At 39.4% G+C, this 14,581-nt stretch overlaps 1 protein-coding gene across 2 annotated transcripts in view; it reads right to left on the reverse strand.

Moving 5' to 3' along the window:
• RAP1B (RAP1B, member of RAS oncogene family) overlaps positions 1-13,610 on the reverse strand; it is a 46,651-nt gene extending 33,041 nt beyond the window's left edge. The window contains exon 1 of one of the 2 annotated variants that reach the window (XM_060165456.1): positions 13,453-13,610. The gene's annotated coding sequence lies outside the window, so the exon portion shown is untranslated. Of the gene's footprint in view, positions 1-6,357; positions 6,502-13,452 lie in introns of those variants that run through there. The other variant, XM_060165457.1, reaches the window with a different exon arrangement.
• Positions 13,611-14,581: the final 971 nt, after the last annotated feature.

Raw genomic sequence — 14,581 nt, forward strand, 5'->3', positions numbered from 1 at the left:
ATAATAAACAGCTTCAGATTAAAGCATTCATGCCACTAGGGCTCTGCAAAGTTTCCTTTCAGATTTGTTTCAGAAAAATCCTTTGTGTCTTGGTCCTATGTTAAGTACTTGCACCCTAGCTACCAAGAGAGGCTGAAAAACCTACCATTTTCATTTTCTATAAAGCAAGGTTATACATCAAGACTCATTTAGGTCTGTATCTATTCAGACACTGATGAGTCTCTCTAAAGATAAATGTAAACACACACATCTGTATGTCCATATAATAAGACATTTTTCATCAGATATTATGTTTCTATTAGATGTAGCCTGGCCCATATGGGCCACACCCTGGCATGATAGGAAGTTAAGGAGCCAGGCATAGGGTATTTGAGGAGGTGGCAAAACAAAATCACTGATGGGAATGGTGGGAGGCGATGTCTCAAGGTCAGATCAAATTTAAATCTGAAGACCCAGAAGCCTGGGAGAAATTAAAGTGACATTAGAGCAGTGGTTTCTGTGATTATTGTAGGGAGTGGGAGTGCGTGCGTGTGTGTGTGTGTGTGTGTGCGTGTGTGTGTGTGTGTGTGTGTGTGTGTGTGTGTGTAAGTTTTAAAAAGCACCTCTGGAAGACTCTTAACACCTCCCTTCCTCCTTAAGACCCTAAGACCTATATCCTAGCAAAGAAAGATCAGGGTCTATCAGAGCTCATATTATTAGTCTTCTTTGATTCCAAGTAAGTGTCCCCTAATTTAGCACAGAAAAGGAAGGTCTCTGTGTTCCTCAGGTCTCCAGAAATCAGTATTTTAAATAATCCTCAGTCATTTAAATAATCCACTCTTAACATCTTAGCTTCCACATGTCACAGAAAAAAAGGACACCACCACTGCAAAGGGTTAAGAAGGTTAACCAGATGTTTTACTCTGTTCCTAGTGAAGCCACATTTTCTCCAAGTCTCCTGAATTTGTGATTCCAGAATGTAACACTTACACCGAAGGTGCTCAATAATGTTTGCTGAATAGGTTGCAGAATGAGATGATTACATCAACCACAGAGATATCCCCATTAGTTAGGGAAAATATGTGCTTTCATGCATTTTAAGAAATCAAAGTGAGGCTCTTTACTACCAGCAGACAGACCAGAATTCAAGTTAAGGGTAAGGACTCCAGAACAAACCACACCCACTTTTATGACTGGAAGAATGCCACAAATATTTCTTTTAACATAGATACTCAGATTTTATAATACACCACCCTCCACAAGGATGGGGGAACATTTTTTAAACAATTTTACAGTCTATTTCAACACAAGGTTGAATTCAGAAATAAACAGAATTAGTCTTTCATGAGAGAAGGAACAAATGACTACAATTTTTTAATTTCATTTTACTGTTACCTTCCTAAGATTAAGACAAAGCTTAATATGACTGCCCCCAAATGCATGTGAAGCCATAATAAGAATGCCATAATTTCAGATTGTGGGTTTATAATCTGCATTGCATTCTAAATGAAATTTCAAGACCAGGACATTCCTAATGGAAAATCCCCTAGTAAATGTGCCACAAGTTCAGAGGAGAATAATTAACCCACTAACAAAAAACAGTGGAAGCACAGGTACTTCTCATAGTTTTCTCTAATAATTTTAACATCTTAATCTAAGCAGCAGTTTATGCTAGTTAATGCCCACACTGGCTTGTGCAGCTAGCTGTCTTATAAAGTTGTTTTAGACTAATGTAACAGTTCTTCCTTTTATACTCTAGCCTCTTCAGTTTATTCAAAGAGGCATTTAGTACCCAGTATAATAAAGACCACTTAGAAAAATAAAAGGCACGCCACACTTTGTAAGCCATAAATAATGCTTACATTTGGCTTTTCCATACATTATTCCACTTACTTGCATAATTATTAGGTCAGTAAGCACTTTTATTTTTTATAAAGTAGTTTTGAAACATGCCTATCTTGGCAATTCTATAAGATACAAGTCAATATACAAAAATAGCACACACATGTCTTCATTCTTGGACATTAATATACACCAAATGAATGGATAAAGACAATGAGGACTGAATCTGGGTGTTAATTAGGTTGCAAGAATAAGGAGAGCAGTGGGGAAAACACAGAAAGCTAGCAGGCACTTCTTATAATCAATCCTGAGTTTCAAAGTAGCATCTTCAGATATTTACTTCTTTCCTTGTCAATACCAAGTGATTCCATCAAGGATGTTAAAACAGATTACATTAGTCCTACAGTATTCCTATTCTAACCTTCTCTTGTGCTCTTACCTCACAATTATATGTATTATGTAATGCTTACAAATCTATCAATTGGGACACAAACTGCAGGGTTTAAGACTTTAAAAACTGATAAAGAAGAAATCGCATCTAAAATATGAGCTCTCAAGCATTACACTTTTTTTTAACATTTACTATTTTCCAGGCACCTATATACACTGATGAATTTCCACTACTTCCAAACATTTAACCGGACTCTAAGGAATTAGGTGGTTCTCCCATACCTGTAAAGACTCATCACCCTCAGTAGTGCCTTCCACCCTGAGTCTGTGTCAAAAATTCCTTGGCAGAAATTGTTTCTAAGCTAATTGCCTCAAACTAACATTTTCAGACCTTGATGTCCTCCCCAAAGACACAAAGTAATAAAGAGTAAAGCCTTTCCAACTATTTCAGACCCACTTCTCACAGAAATTCTGAAATCAGAAAATCTCTGAAATCTGCAAGTTTAATTTAGCGGCAAAACCTGACCCAACATAAATTTTTTTCACAGCAAAACTTCACCCAAGCACTGATGTGCGGCTATTTAGTTTTTATTTATCCCATTAAGTGTAACTATTCATATTTCACTTTAGAAATATTAAGTGCTTGATTACTCTTACTAATATGCAAAATAAATCTTTCCAAAAAGTTCTGAATTCCAAAATACCTGGCACCAAGGGTTATATAGGTAAGGTATTACAGACCTATAATCCATTTCACAAACATCTACTAGAGCAAAATACTCTCTTAAACATACTCTGCACTTTTCAATTTCTAAATTGTTGTCTACTCTGATTCACTGTTAGTCTAAAACTTACGTACCCTTTTAATATCATGTACAGATCCCACCTCATTTTTTTTTAATTAATTAATTTATTTATTTATTTTGGGCTGTGTTGGGTCTTCGTTTCTGTGCGAGGGCTTTCTCTAGTTGTGGCAAGCGGGGGCCGCTCTTCATCATGGTGCGCGGGCCTCTCACTATTGGGGCCTCTCTTGCTGTGGAGCACAGGTTCCAGACACGCAGGCTCAGTAGTTGTGGCTCACAGGCCCAGTTGCTCCGTGGCATATGGGATCCTCCCAGACCAGGGCTCGAACCCGTGTCCCCTGCATTAGCAGGCACACTCTCAACCACTGCGCCACCAGGGAAGCCCCCACCTCATTTTTAATGTCTTCTTGGACTACGAAAGCCTAAAGGTTTTCACTTCTTCCTTTGATTCTATAAGCACTCATCTATATCACTCATTTGGGTATTATTATTATTTTGAACTATTTACATTTCATGATGATTAAACTTTCATGTCTTTGCTAAGAACCTTTTGTGCATAATTACTCAATTTAATCATAACATACAGCAACTGAGATCAACCAGCTCCAATTATAGGCAGTCAGATGAACGACTCCTCAAAAGACAGATGCCCTAAGTAATGAGGGATTATAGTTGGAAATAAATGTAACACTTAAAAAAATTAGTGTAAGAAGTAGCCTATGATGGGAATTAATAAGGACAAACCACTGAACTCTTCATGTATTCTTTCAATTAAAATAAAACAAATTTGAGCACTTACTATGTGTGCCAATTACCATTTGAGACTGTGTTGGAAAAGTGACATGGTGTTTCTTCTCTCTTGAAACATTTTCGAGGGGAAGAGAGGATAGATGAATAAATAAATATAATTATTTGGTAAGAACTGTGAAGGTAATAAAGAGGGGATAGTCCTTTATATAAGGTGATCAGGAAAAACTTCTCTGCAGATGAGACATCTGAACTGAGATGTAAGGTTCAGACTAAGGCAGAACTGCGGACAGCTGAAGAAAGAGCATGACAGACAGAAAGCAGTTGTAAGCACCAAAAACTCAAAAGGTGGTAAAGGGCTGGTGGGGTCAAGATCAGAAAGAAGTCCAGTATGGCTGGAGCTTAGTGAGCAATGGAAAGAAGATAAAGTTGTGAAGTAAGCAAGAACTGGACCTGGTTTTTATTTTAAGCCACTGGGGTAGGAAATTGGGACTGGAGGGTATTACATGATCTGGTTTACATTTTTAAAGGATGACTTTGTCTTCTGGGTGAAGACTGAGGAATGACAACAAGTTAGAAAGTTCCTGTAGGAGTCCAGGCAAAGATGACTGCGGCTTTAACAAGGGTGATATCACAGCAACACAGGATTTTAGAGCTCAAAAATACCTTAACTGTTAATCAAACTTTGTCTACATAAAGATAAGTTCTAAGAGAGGAGTTAACTTGTTCTAGGCTTCATGGCCTGTGCCAGAGGGAACTGAAGCCTAGATCACGCAGGTCAAAGTTACCACTACTAAACCATGCTACTTAAACAGGGTAGAATCAAACTACTCAAAACTAGCACATCAGGACTTCCCTAGCGGTCCAGTGGTTAAGAATTTGCCTCTAATGCAGGGGGTGCAGATTCGATCCCTGGTGGGGGAGCTAAGATCCCACATGCCTCGGGGCCAAAAAAGCAAAACATAAAAACAGAAGCAATATTGTAACAAATTCAATAAAGACTTTAAAAGTGGTCCACATCAAAAAATAAATACAGCATATTCTAAAACAAACAAACAAACAAAAAAGCAAAACTAGCACATCATTTCTCAGTTTAGCCCTCATGCTCAATGGAATCAGTTAAAACTTATGAGAAAAAGTGAAATAAGTTAAGTGTCCAATCCGAGCACCTGAAGGTTCAGAGAAAAGTGCATAAGGGCCTGTTGGGAGTAAAAAGAGCAAAAGTACTCTCAACTCACACTGCATAATTATGAAACTTTTACTCTAATACCATAATCTCTAACTGATAGAAAATATCAATTTATCCTCTACATAGGACCCACTGGTGGACAAGACGTATCAATCACTAAAGCACCGTAAGTGCTTTTCAAAGTGGAGTTTATCATTTTTGCTCAACCAGAACTCTAAAGTGAATAGCAGTAACAGCAGCCCTGCTCATTAGAAAGAGAACCTCTTAATCACCATCTTCACTCTTTTCTGTTCTACTTCCTGCCCTTCCACCTCTTCACTATTATCACCATCATCACTTTCATGGAAACAATAGAAAACTTTTATAAATGCTCTTCCGTCCTTAAAAGCTTGCAAATCCTGTATTCTCTTTGTTCAACGAAGATCAAGTAAGGTGACAAGGCTCTTGGAGGAAAAAAAACCTTAAGTATAAAAAACCTAAAATACAGGGAATTTCAAACATTTTTCAGCTAGCAACTTAAACTATATAAGCAATAGTGAGTGGCAACTTTGTGACTAATTTGGATGTCCAGGACATAAAATATGATCTCAGTATGTTCCCTAATTCAGAACAGCTGACCAGTTAATTATTTAATATAGGGAGAACTAAAGCTTCCTATTAAATGAACGCCCCCTACTGTGGGATTAGCTCACCGGGGCAGGAATTCTATAGGGCTTATTCCCTGAAGCTATCCTGAAGCTAGTTTTTTACACTTATTTCTTCCCTAAACCACTCCGAATCTTTCTCTTTCTCTGATGCCAACCCTGTTCTTACAAACAGTGGTGTTCAGACTCAATACTCTCTTTATTCACACCCATTTTATTATTCCTAGGGAAATAACTGGCACTAAATTTCCAAGAAACTGGGTGCAAACTACAACTACAAACTACAACTTATGTATCTTACTTCTTTCATAACCTGAAACTTGTTACTTGAACCAAATGCAGGTTGTCCTAAAAATCCTTTAAAATTTGGAATGGTCCTAAGACATGACTTTTATGAAAAGAGTTGTTTAACAAGGATTGCTACAATTATTCTTAAATAAACATGAAAAAGAAAAAACTTTCTCCCAGAAGGTAAAAACATTCTCATTTGTTTTGGAAAAGTATCTAGACAACATCAAATTCTCAGGTCAAGGACATCAAATTCTCAGGTCAAGGACACATGATTAAACTAGAAGTGGGAAAAAGTACATAGCTTTACTACATGAAAGCTACTACATATCCTAAAATTGTGAAAGTCAACTATTAAAAATCTGTTTAGGGTTATGTCAAAACTTGAACATATAAGCAACCTATCTATGGTTGAGTAATCAGACGTACAAAACAAGTATTAAAACCAAAAATTGACTTAAAAAATAACAATTACCTAATCTCCTACTGCAATCCAAAGTTGAATGGGGGGAATTCCCTGGCGGTCCAGTAGTTAGAACTTGGTGCTTTCACTGCCAGGGCCTGGGTTCAATCCCTGGTTGGGGAGCTAAGATCCCACAAGCCGCCGCGCAGCGCAGCAAGTTGAATGGACTGCTCAATGGAAAAAACTGCAAAGAAATTAAACTTAAAATGATTATATATTAATGAGATTCTAAGATAAAGCACATGAAAACACTGCCTCACATTTATCTATGGTTCCTATTCTTCTCTACTCCTCCAACAAAAATATGTTCAATATACTGCAAAGCATGGAAAAATGAGTAATACACACAAAAAAGTAAATAATAACCAGACATTTGGGAATATTTTAATGGCCTTTCAGATAAATGTGGATATTCTCCTTTGATACTATACCAAAACTCAATTGGCTGAAATATATTGGAATGGGTAACCTTATCAATAAACTCTACATTCACATTAAGACCCACTGGTCTTGGGGGCTTCCCTGGTGGTGAAGTGGTTAAGAATCCACCTGCCAGTGCAGGGGACACAAGTTCGAGTCCTGGTCCGGGAAGATCCCACATGCCGCAGAGCCACTAAGCCCATGTGCCACAACTACTGAAGCCCATGCGCCTACTAGAGCCTCTGCTCTGCAACAAGAGAGAAGCCATCACAATGGGAAGCTCATGCACCGCAATGAAGAGGAGCCCCCACTCACCGCAACTAAAGAAAGTCCGTGCACAGCAACGGAGACCCAACGCAGCCAAAAATAAATAAATTAAAAAAAAATGATCCATTGGTCTAGCTAGAACTTTGTTTCTTATCCTTGCGTGATCTTATAATATCATGCACTGGTGACTTGGAAAATATTGGCTTACAGAGTCATGTGGATCTTCAGATATTGACATATTTCATTATACATTATTTTAAAAATCATGTCCATTAACATCACCAATATCATCGGAAAAATCTTCCAAAATTCTAATTTTCCCTTGAAAACTAGAACTTTATCATTGCCCGTAAATACTGTCAATCTTTTCCTTTTAAAGATCCAGGTTCGCTTCTTGAGAAAATGTCAGTCTAATACCCAAGTCTGAAAAACTTCTTCAGTTTGTCAAGCATTCTTTCAAGTAAAAATGGTGTTCATGAAAAAAGTGGCTAATTCAGCTTGCAACTCAAAAATCACACAAATGCTTTCCCTAGAGGCAACCATATTTCAGTATGACAGCAGAAAAAGCGTTTTAAGCATACTTCCTATTTTGTCACAGTACATTAAAATGATATGTACAAAGTTGAGATCTGATAATTTTTTTTTTACTTCTTTATCAAGTGCATTTAGACTTTTTTTTAAACTGTGAGTGCATGGCACTGAAGGATATGTACCATGACTGCTGATACAGGGAGGTACTCTCACCTGATTTGTTCTTAGATGTCAAAAGTTTTACCCACTTTTGCTTTTGTACATTGGTATAGATGTCAACACAGAGAAAAGGCAAAGGACATCTCAGTATTATTGTAAACAGTTCTGTACTTGCAGACTCCCTCAAAATGTCTAGGCAATCCCCAGGATTCCTTGAACCATACTTTAAAAACCACTGAGCTACACAATTTATTTGGTCACAATCACAATTATTCTTCCTTACTTCTCATTCATACCTTAATAGGAATCTTAAAAATTAAGCAATCTAATCAACTTCAATTGGCACTAGCGATGCTACAGGTGAACAGAAGCTTTATACGTCATCTTTCCCACTGAGGAAGCAAAGAGGTTCGGAAAGCTTACAAACTTTGCCTAAAAACTCACTGCACTGGTATGATTACAAGCAATACTTATTTTCTTCATTATACTTTTCTGTATTCAAAACACTTTAGTGCAAAATCTCAAGTTCAACAATTTCAAGAGCAGAATAACAGATGCACATGTTTATATACCTCATTACTATCCCTTGTTATTATCTGTACAGTACAGAATTCAAAGTTCCTGAGGAATTCCCAAGTTTTGCTATAGTTACTGAGGAGCTTAATGATAACTTATAAATCTTAGAAGCAGCAGCTATAACTATGTTAGCATAATGTAGTCTCACTGCAATCTAACAACACGTAGGTAACAGTTGGATGCGATATGCACACCACTTTGACACCTACAAACTATTAATTAAACAAAAAGAGCTTATATTTATAGTCTTCATTCCCAGTAACTAAGAACTTTTAGAAACTCCCCCCCTTTTTATAGAATACAGTGACTTGAAAAATATATTCTAATAAGAAGGATAAATTATAGAAAACTCAGATAATTAGAATTTTGCATAACATTTTCCATTTCCTTTCTAGAAGCTTTTGCCAAAAACTGTTATTAAATGGACAAACAGATTTTCTTTCATCTTTGTGCCCTTCCCACAAGGCAAAGAGGAGGAAAGCAACAGGTAAAGGTGATCCACCAATGGGGCAATTAGTTCCCTGTATATTTTCAAAATAAAGTTACTTAACAAAATGCTAAGTTTTAAATAGAGGAGAGAAAACTATTTAATTAAAAGTACATATTTACTTAAATAAATATTCAAGGCAACTACTGAAAAACTCAGCAAGAAGCTCCATGATGTAGCAAAAGTGATGATTCCAAGAAGTCAATAACTGAAAATGTTCAAAATTACGTATAACTACTTTTAATGGATGCTCTCTTCCTTTAACATCTTTAGTCTGCCTGTACAACAGTTAAAAACATTCTATCCCCACCACTGGAAAAGATTACCTAGCAAGTTATCTCATGGGATCAGAATCCAGCTTAAATTTAAAATGTCTCACTGAAATAAATACATACATACATACATACATACGCACACACATACAACTACAAAATTACAAAACAGCATAACTACAAGAGTTAAGTGTTAGGAACCAGCCCAATATAAAATTCAAAATCAGAACGTTAGATAATTATTCTGTATAGACTAAGATTAATTTAAAAGTGAACACATTTCTAGTACCTGAGCACCTCATATATAATTTTAAGTGTGGTAATACTCCAGAATATTGTTCTGTATAGTAAAAACCAAATGGAAATTCTGCAATCTATGTTGTAATTTTTTATTTTTTATTTTTTGGCCGCCGCGCGGCTTGTGGGATCTTAGTTCTCTGACCAGGGATTGAACCCTCGGCCCTCTGCGGTGAAAGTGTGGAGTCCTAACCACTGGACCACCAGGGAATTCCCCAAATATTCATTTCTTTCTTTTATAAGTTTTAAGGTTCCTTGGAAACTGTTTACAAATTTTGATCCACTATTGATGCAAAGAAAAATTCTTCATAAATCGCTACTGAAATAATAATCAGTTGCTGTTGTAGCCTTAGTTTGACTAACATTGGGAATAAACACACCAGTGTTAGGAAGTATGGAGAAGTGGTATTTCTTTTTGTTAGTGGTGTATTTTAAGAAGTGATTTTAATTTTTTGAAGGCAGCACAAAAGTTCCTGATAGTCTTTCTTCTCTAAAATACAAATTCTATGACTAAAGGGATTGGTCTTAGAATCCAGTGATCAACTAGGTTCAAACAAAGTACAAGAGGTTATACAGCAAGCCAGTCTTTACTGCAAATAGATAAATTCATCCTATTCCTTGCACCTAATGCTTCCATTGTGTTCATAACATTTCCAAAGGACTAATAAATGAAAAGACTTAAGTTCTCAAATGGTAATTAGTACCTTTAAGTACTATTGCAAAATATCTTTACACTGAAAAACATCAGGCTTTCAGCACAAGGGTAAGCCACAGTACAGACCTCCTGCTTGCTGAAAAATCTATCCAGTGTTAACAATGAATCATTGCATCAGCCAAAATATCTGTTTCTTAACTTTTTCTAAAAGAAATCCAATTTGAAAAGGGTAACTGTAAAAACTTCAGCCTAATCTCTGACTCTAAGGGTCTCAAAAATTATAGGAGGGGGAAGAAAAATCAAGGCATAAATTAAGTCACAACCCTATATGGTCTTACAGAGTTTAAGATCAATCTTCATCAAGATTTTCTACAGACTGAACATGTGACATTACTGCCATAATACAAAAGACAGCTTTTGAATATTCAGTTCATAAATACTAAACTATTCCTGGTGCCAGTCAAATCTAAACACTACAGATCAATACCCACCCCTTCTTTACCAATACATAACACAGAAACACATTATTTTGAGCCTTTGGGAAAATGACGACACATGCATACCAGTAAGACCTTAATATTCAATAATAAAACTCCCTACTTACATTTTTGGAAGAAAAATAAACGACACCTTTGCAAAATCAGTCAAATCCTATTTGTATGAGATCCAGTTTCCCTATTTAATTTCACTGCCTTAATAAATATTGATCAAATACCTACAAGAGAAGTCAAAGAAAACTGAACATGGACAGTTTCTCATTCAAATCTTAGACTTTATATTTAAAACAACATGTATAATTAGTTACTATGTTATCAATCTCTGCACAGGTCTTCTACCAATCTTGAATTATATTGGAAGATACACCTGTAAGATCCTACTGTACATGGATCAAAGTTTTTTATGATGAATTCCCTATCACACCTCGCTAGACCCTCCTTACATGGTGGCTCCTTACCATGGGGGCTCACTTTCCCTTTACACAGCTAAGAGAAAATACTGAAATTCCACAGTAAAGGACTGTTTTGAGGATAAAATCAAAATCAATTTGTAAACTTAAAATGGTTCCAAAACCAATGTGGAAATGTTTCTTTTTGAAGGAAGACAAAGTTCTCTTCAAATATCATCTCTTTAAATGTTTATTACAGTTAATCCCTAAATCTAAGTGCTAAACACTTACTATGTGCACAGGCAAGGTTCTAGTAACTAAGATACAGTAGAAAATAAAATGGACCAAGTCCCTACCCTCATGGTGTTTACATTTAACAAACTGGTATTGTCTCTGTGCAAAGAACACATCCTGTCCATGGAGTCTATAATTTAGTGGGATAAGAAAAAACACATATAATGATAACAGGAGGTAGGAAGTGACGCTTGTCATAGAAAGGAAGAGAGATGACTTTCATAGGGTGGGGGAGGGTGGGAAGGGGCAGAAAGAGCAATCATTTTCATGAACCCATACCAAAGTTTAAAATTAAGCCAGTTTATTATTGGGTTCTTCAGTTGTATTCCCATACTTGGCACATTAAAACCAAACTGGATACATGTGTTTCAAAGACTTACTTTCCGGCTTCTTCAGATAAGGGAGCTTCACAATTTATTATGAATGACAAAAAGAAAATGCAAGTGAAACTACTTTCCCATAGTGCAGAGATCAAAAGCATGGATGGGCTCAAATAAGACTATCATTCAGGGCTCTGTGTCCTTAAAGTTAATTCACCATTCTGATATCAACTTCCTCTCTTAAAACCTGGTAATGAAACTACCCAAATGATTCTACACTGTCTGACTAACGTACTCACCTTTTTTGGGGTATGATGGGACGACCATTCTCTGTAAAATGTAATTCACTATAAAAATGTCATATATTTCCCTCCAGGTTCTCTATTATGGTACGTTACTGTCCTACAAGTCAGCAGGACCACTGACTAGTTATCTTATCTTTTCCAGGCCTCAGTTTCCTCCTCCGTAAAATCAGAGGGTGGGACTGGATGATCTAAATAGCCCTTTCCGGCCCTTAAAAAGTCCCATGACTCCATATGACTCAAACACAATTCAAGGGTCAGCTTTTAGGAGTAATACCAGCCTTAAGTTAAATGAACGTCTACCCTTTTTATGTTACTTCTTGCTAAGCTAAGGTTTTGTTGAACAAGTCCAAATAGCATTCTAATTACAAAAAAGAGGGTTAAAAAATGAATTTACGAGTTGGAAGTTTTAAGTTTTATAAGCATGATAAATTATATTTTAGATATTTATATATTAGATGCTGTGCTACTAGCAAAACAAAAATCCAATCAGGTTGAATTAATTTTAAAATATTAAAATCACAATCTTCATTTAGCGTCAACTTTCTACCCCGTTAAAAATGTGATTTCCCGTTACTGTAACACAGAACTGCTTATGTTCACACAAGAGCTGCAGGGCAAAAATGTTGTTCTGAACTAATAAAAGGGGGTGGGGGATCAGGAGAAGGGGAAGAAAATCGTCTGCTTAAACTCAGCAAGGATGATCTTTTCTCCAAAAGCCATCAGGTTTTTTTCTTTTTTCCACAAGAAATATTCGGATGGCCCGATTCACTGGGGGTAGTTTTAAATAAGATTCACGGCGCTGACAGTCAACGTTAGGATTACACACATCGAGATGGCGAAAAAGAGAAGACAAACTTCCTGGATTTTCTCTCCCTCTGTAAGAGAAAGAGATTTCCTCTTGCTGACGAAGGGAAAGGCCCCTTTAACAGTTTTTCTCTACGCGGTGGCCGCTGCCAGACTAGGTGGGGCTCCCTCCGCTGCCTTCCTCCTGCCACTTCCCGCAACAAATGGAGCAAACCAGCCCCGTTTCAGGCAAACTTTTTCCCTGTCAGGCTCGAGCCCGCAGGACGCCGGGGAGTGGTTTCCCCCGAACGCTCCTCGCCCCAGCTCGGGACTGGGGGAAGCTGGGTCTCCTCAAAGGATAACTTTCTGGTTTCCGTTCTAACTTCCACTCACACCCGGGAGGAAAAGAGGCGGCCGGCGAGAGGGCTCCGGGGCAGGGGGGACGAGTCTTACGGGGAGCCGGCGGGGAACCGCGGGCAGCGGGAGAGGCTGCGGCGGCCGCGGGCAGGAGGGAGCAGGCGGGTGGGGGTGGGGGGGGGTCCTCGGGCTCTCACTTCCTCCGCCATATTTCAGACATTTGACCCCTTCCGCAAAGCGCGCTGTTCCCCCGCGGCGGCGGCGGCTCATGCCCGCCGGCCTGGGAGGCAGCACACTCGCCGGCCGGGCCCGAGCCCTCGCACCACCTGCCGCGCTCTGAGGCCGCCGTCGCCGCCGCCCCGGCCCCCTGACCGCCGCGCGCGCGCCCCGCCCGGCCCGCGCCGCACCCCACCCGCTCCCCTCTGCCGGCGCCCGGCCCCCGCCCCGCGCGGCCACCGCCGCCGCTCCCCTCAGCGGCCACGCACGCACTCTGCGAACCTCTCACGCTGTCACCGGGTCCCCGCAGCCAGCGTCGCTTCGCGCTCCCTCCGGGTCGCTGCTACCGGCGCCACGGCGGTCCTGCCGCTACCGCCGCCGCCGCCGCTCCGGCTGGCTTACACGCCTGACTCTGGGCGAGGTTTGGCGGTGTCGCCTTGACGTCAAGCGTTCAGCCTCGCTCTCGCTTCCGCCCGCGGGCGGGGCGCGCGGGTGCGCGGCCGGGAAGGGGCGGGGCCTAGGGGAGGGGCGAGGGGAGCCGAGGGGCGGGGCCTTCCGCGTCCCCGCAGCGCAAACCGGGAGCGCGCGGCGCTCTTCGTGGCGTTTCACTCGCGGTGTTTTTCTCTCCCTCTTACTGCCTCTTCGGCCTTCCCTCGGCTTCCCAAATCCTAGCGGGTTACAACGGTGCGAAGAGCTTAAAAACCGTACGAATTCAAAAGGTGACTTTCATGCAAACTGTAATTCAGTCACCAACGCCACCAAACATTTGGTGCTCCCGTACTCCTTTGTGCTGGGGAAAGTGGCTGGAGAAGTAACAGCGCTCAATTTCCACACCTAGAGCTCCCGTGAGGGTGCCTTGAATAGGGCACAGTCTTTTTCATTCTTGAAGTGGTTTCTCGTGAATTGTCAAGCGTCTTCACCCAGGACAACTCTTTGCAAATTATCCTGTCAAACTCAGTTAACTAATCCAAGATTCCAAACAACTTTGTACCTAAATCAACTATTTATATGAGTAAAATAAATCGCACATTTAAATGCGTGACTAGAGTACTTTAAAGGGTTACCCATAGGTGGTCTATGATGTAACTACTGGGCAACAGAAAGGACTTTCTGTACCAAATGCCTTGTTTCAAAAAGGGTGGGAACTTAACAGTGGAATTTACCATTATTAGAGAAAAGACTAAAATACGACTACCCTTTATACAAGATATTAGCTTTTTTATGAAAACTGGGTTTTGATGGGCAAAAATATTCAAAGAGAGAGCAAAAATATTCAAAGATGGGCAAATATGCAGCGAAAAGTAGGGGTTGGGGGGTCATTAAAGGCTAATTTTTGCTTAGTTCAGAGTTTAACTGGGCCCTGTGTTATAAGGCATTCTTTTTTTTTTTTTTTTTTTGCGGTACGCGGGCC

This window comes from Lagenorhynchus albirostris, chromosome 11, assembly GCF_949774975.1.
Source record: "Lagenorhynchus albirostris chromosome 11, mLagAlb1.1, whole genome shotgun sequence".
Classification (NCBI taxonomy): domain Eukaryota; kingdom Metazoa; phylum Chordata; class Mammalia; order Artiodactyla; family Delphinidae; genus Lagenorhynchus; species Lagenorhynchus albirostris.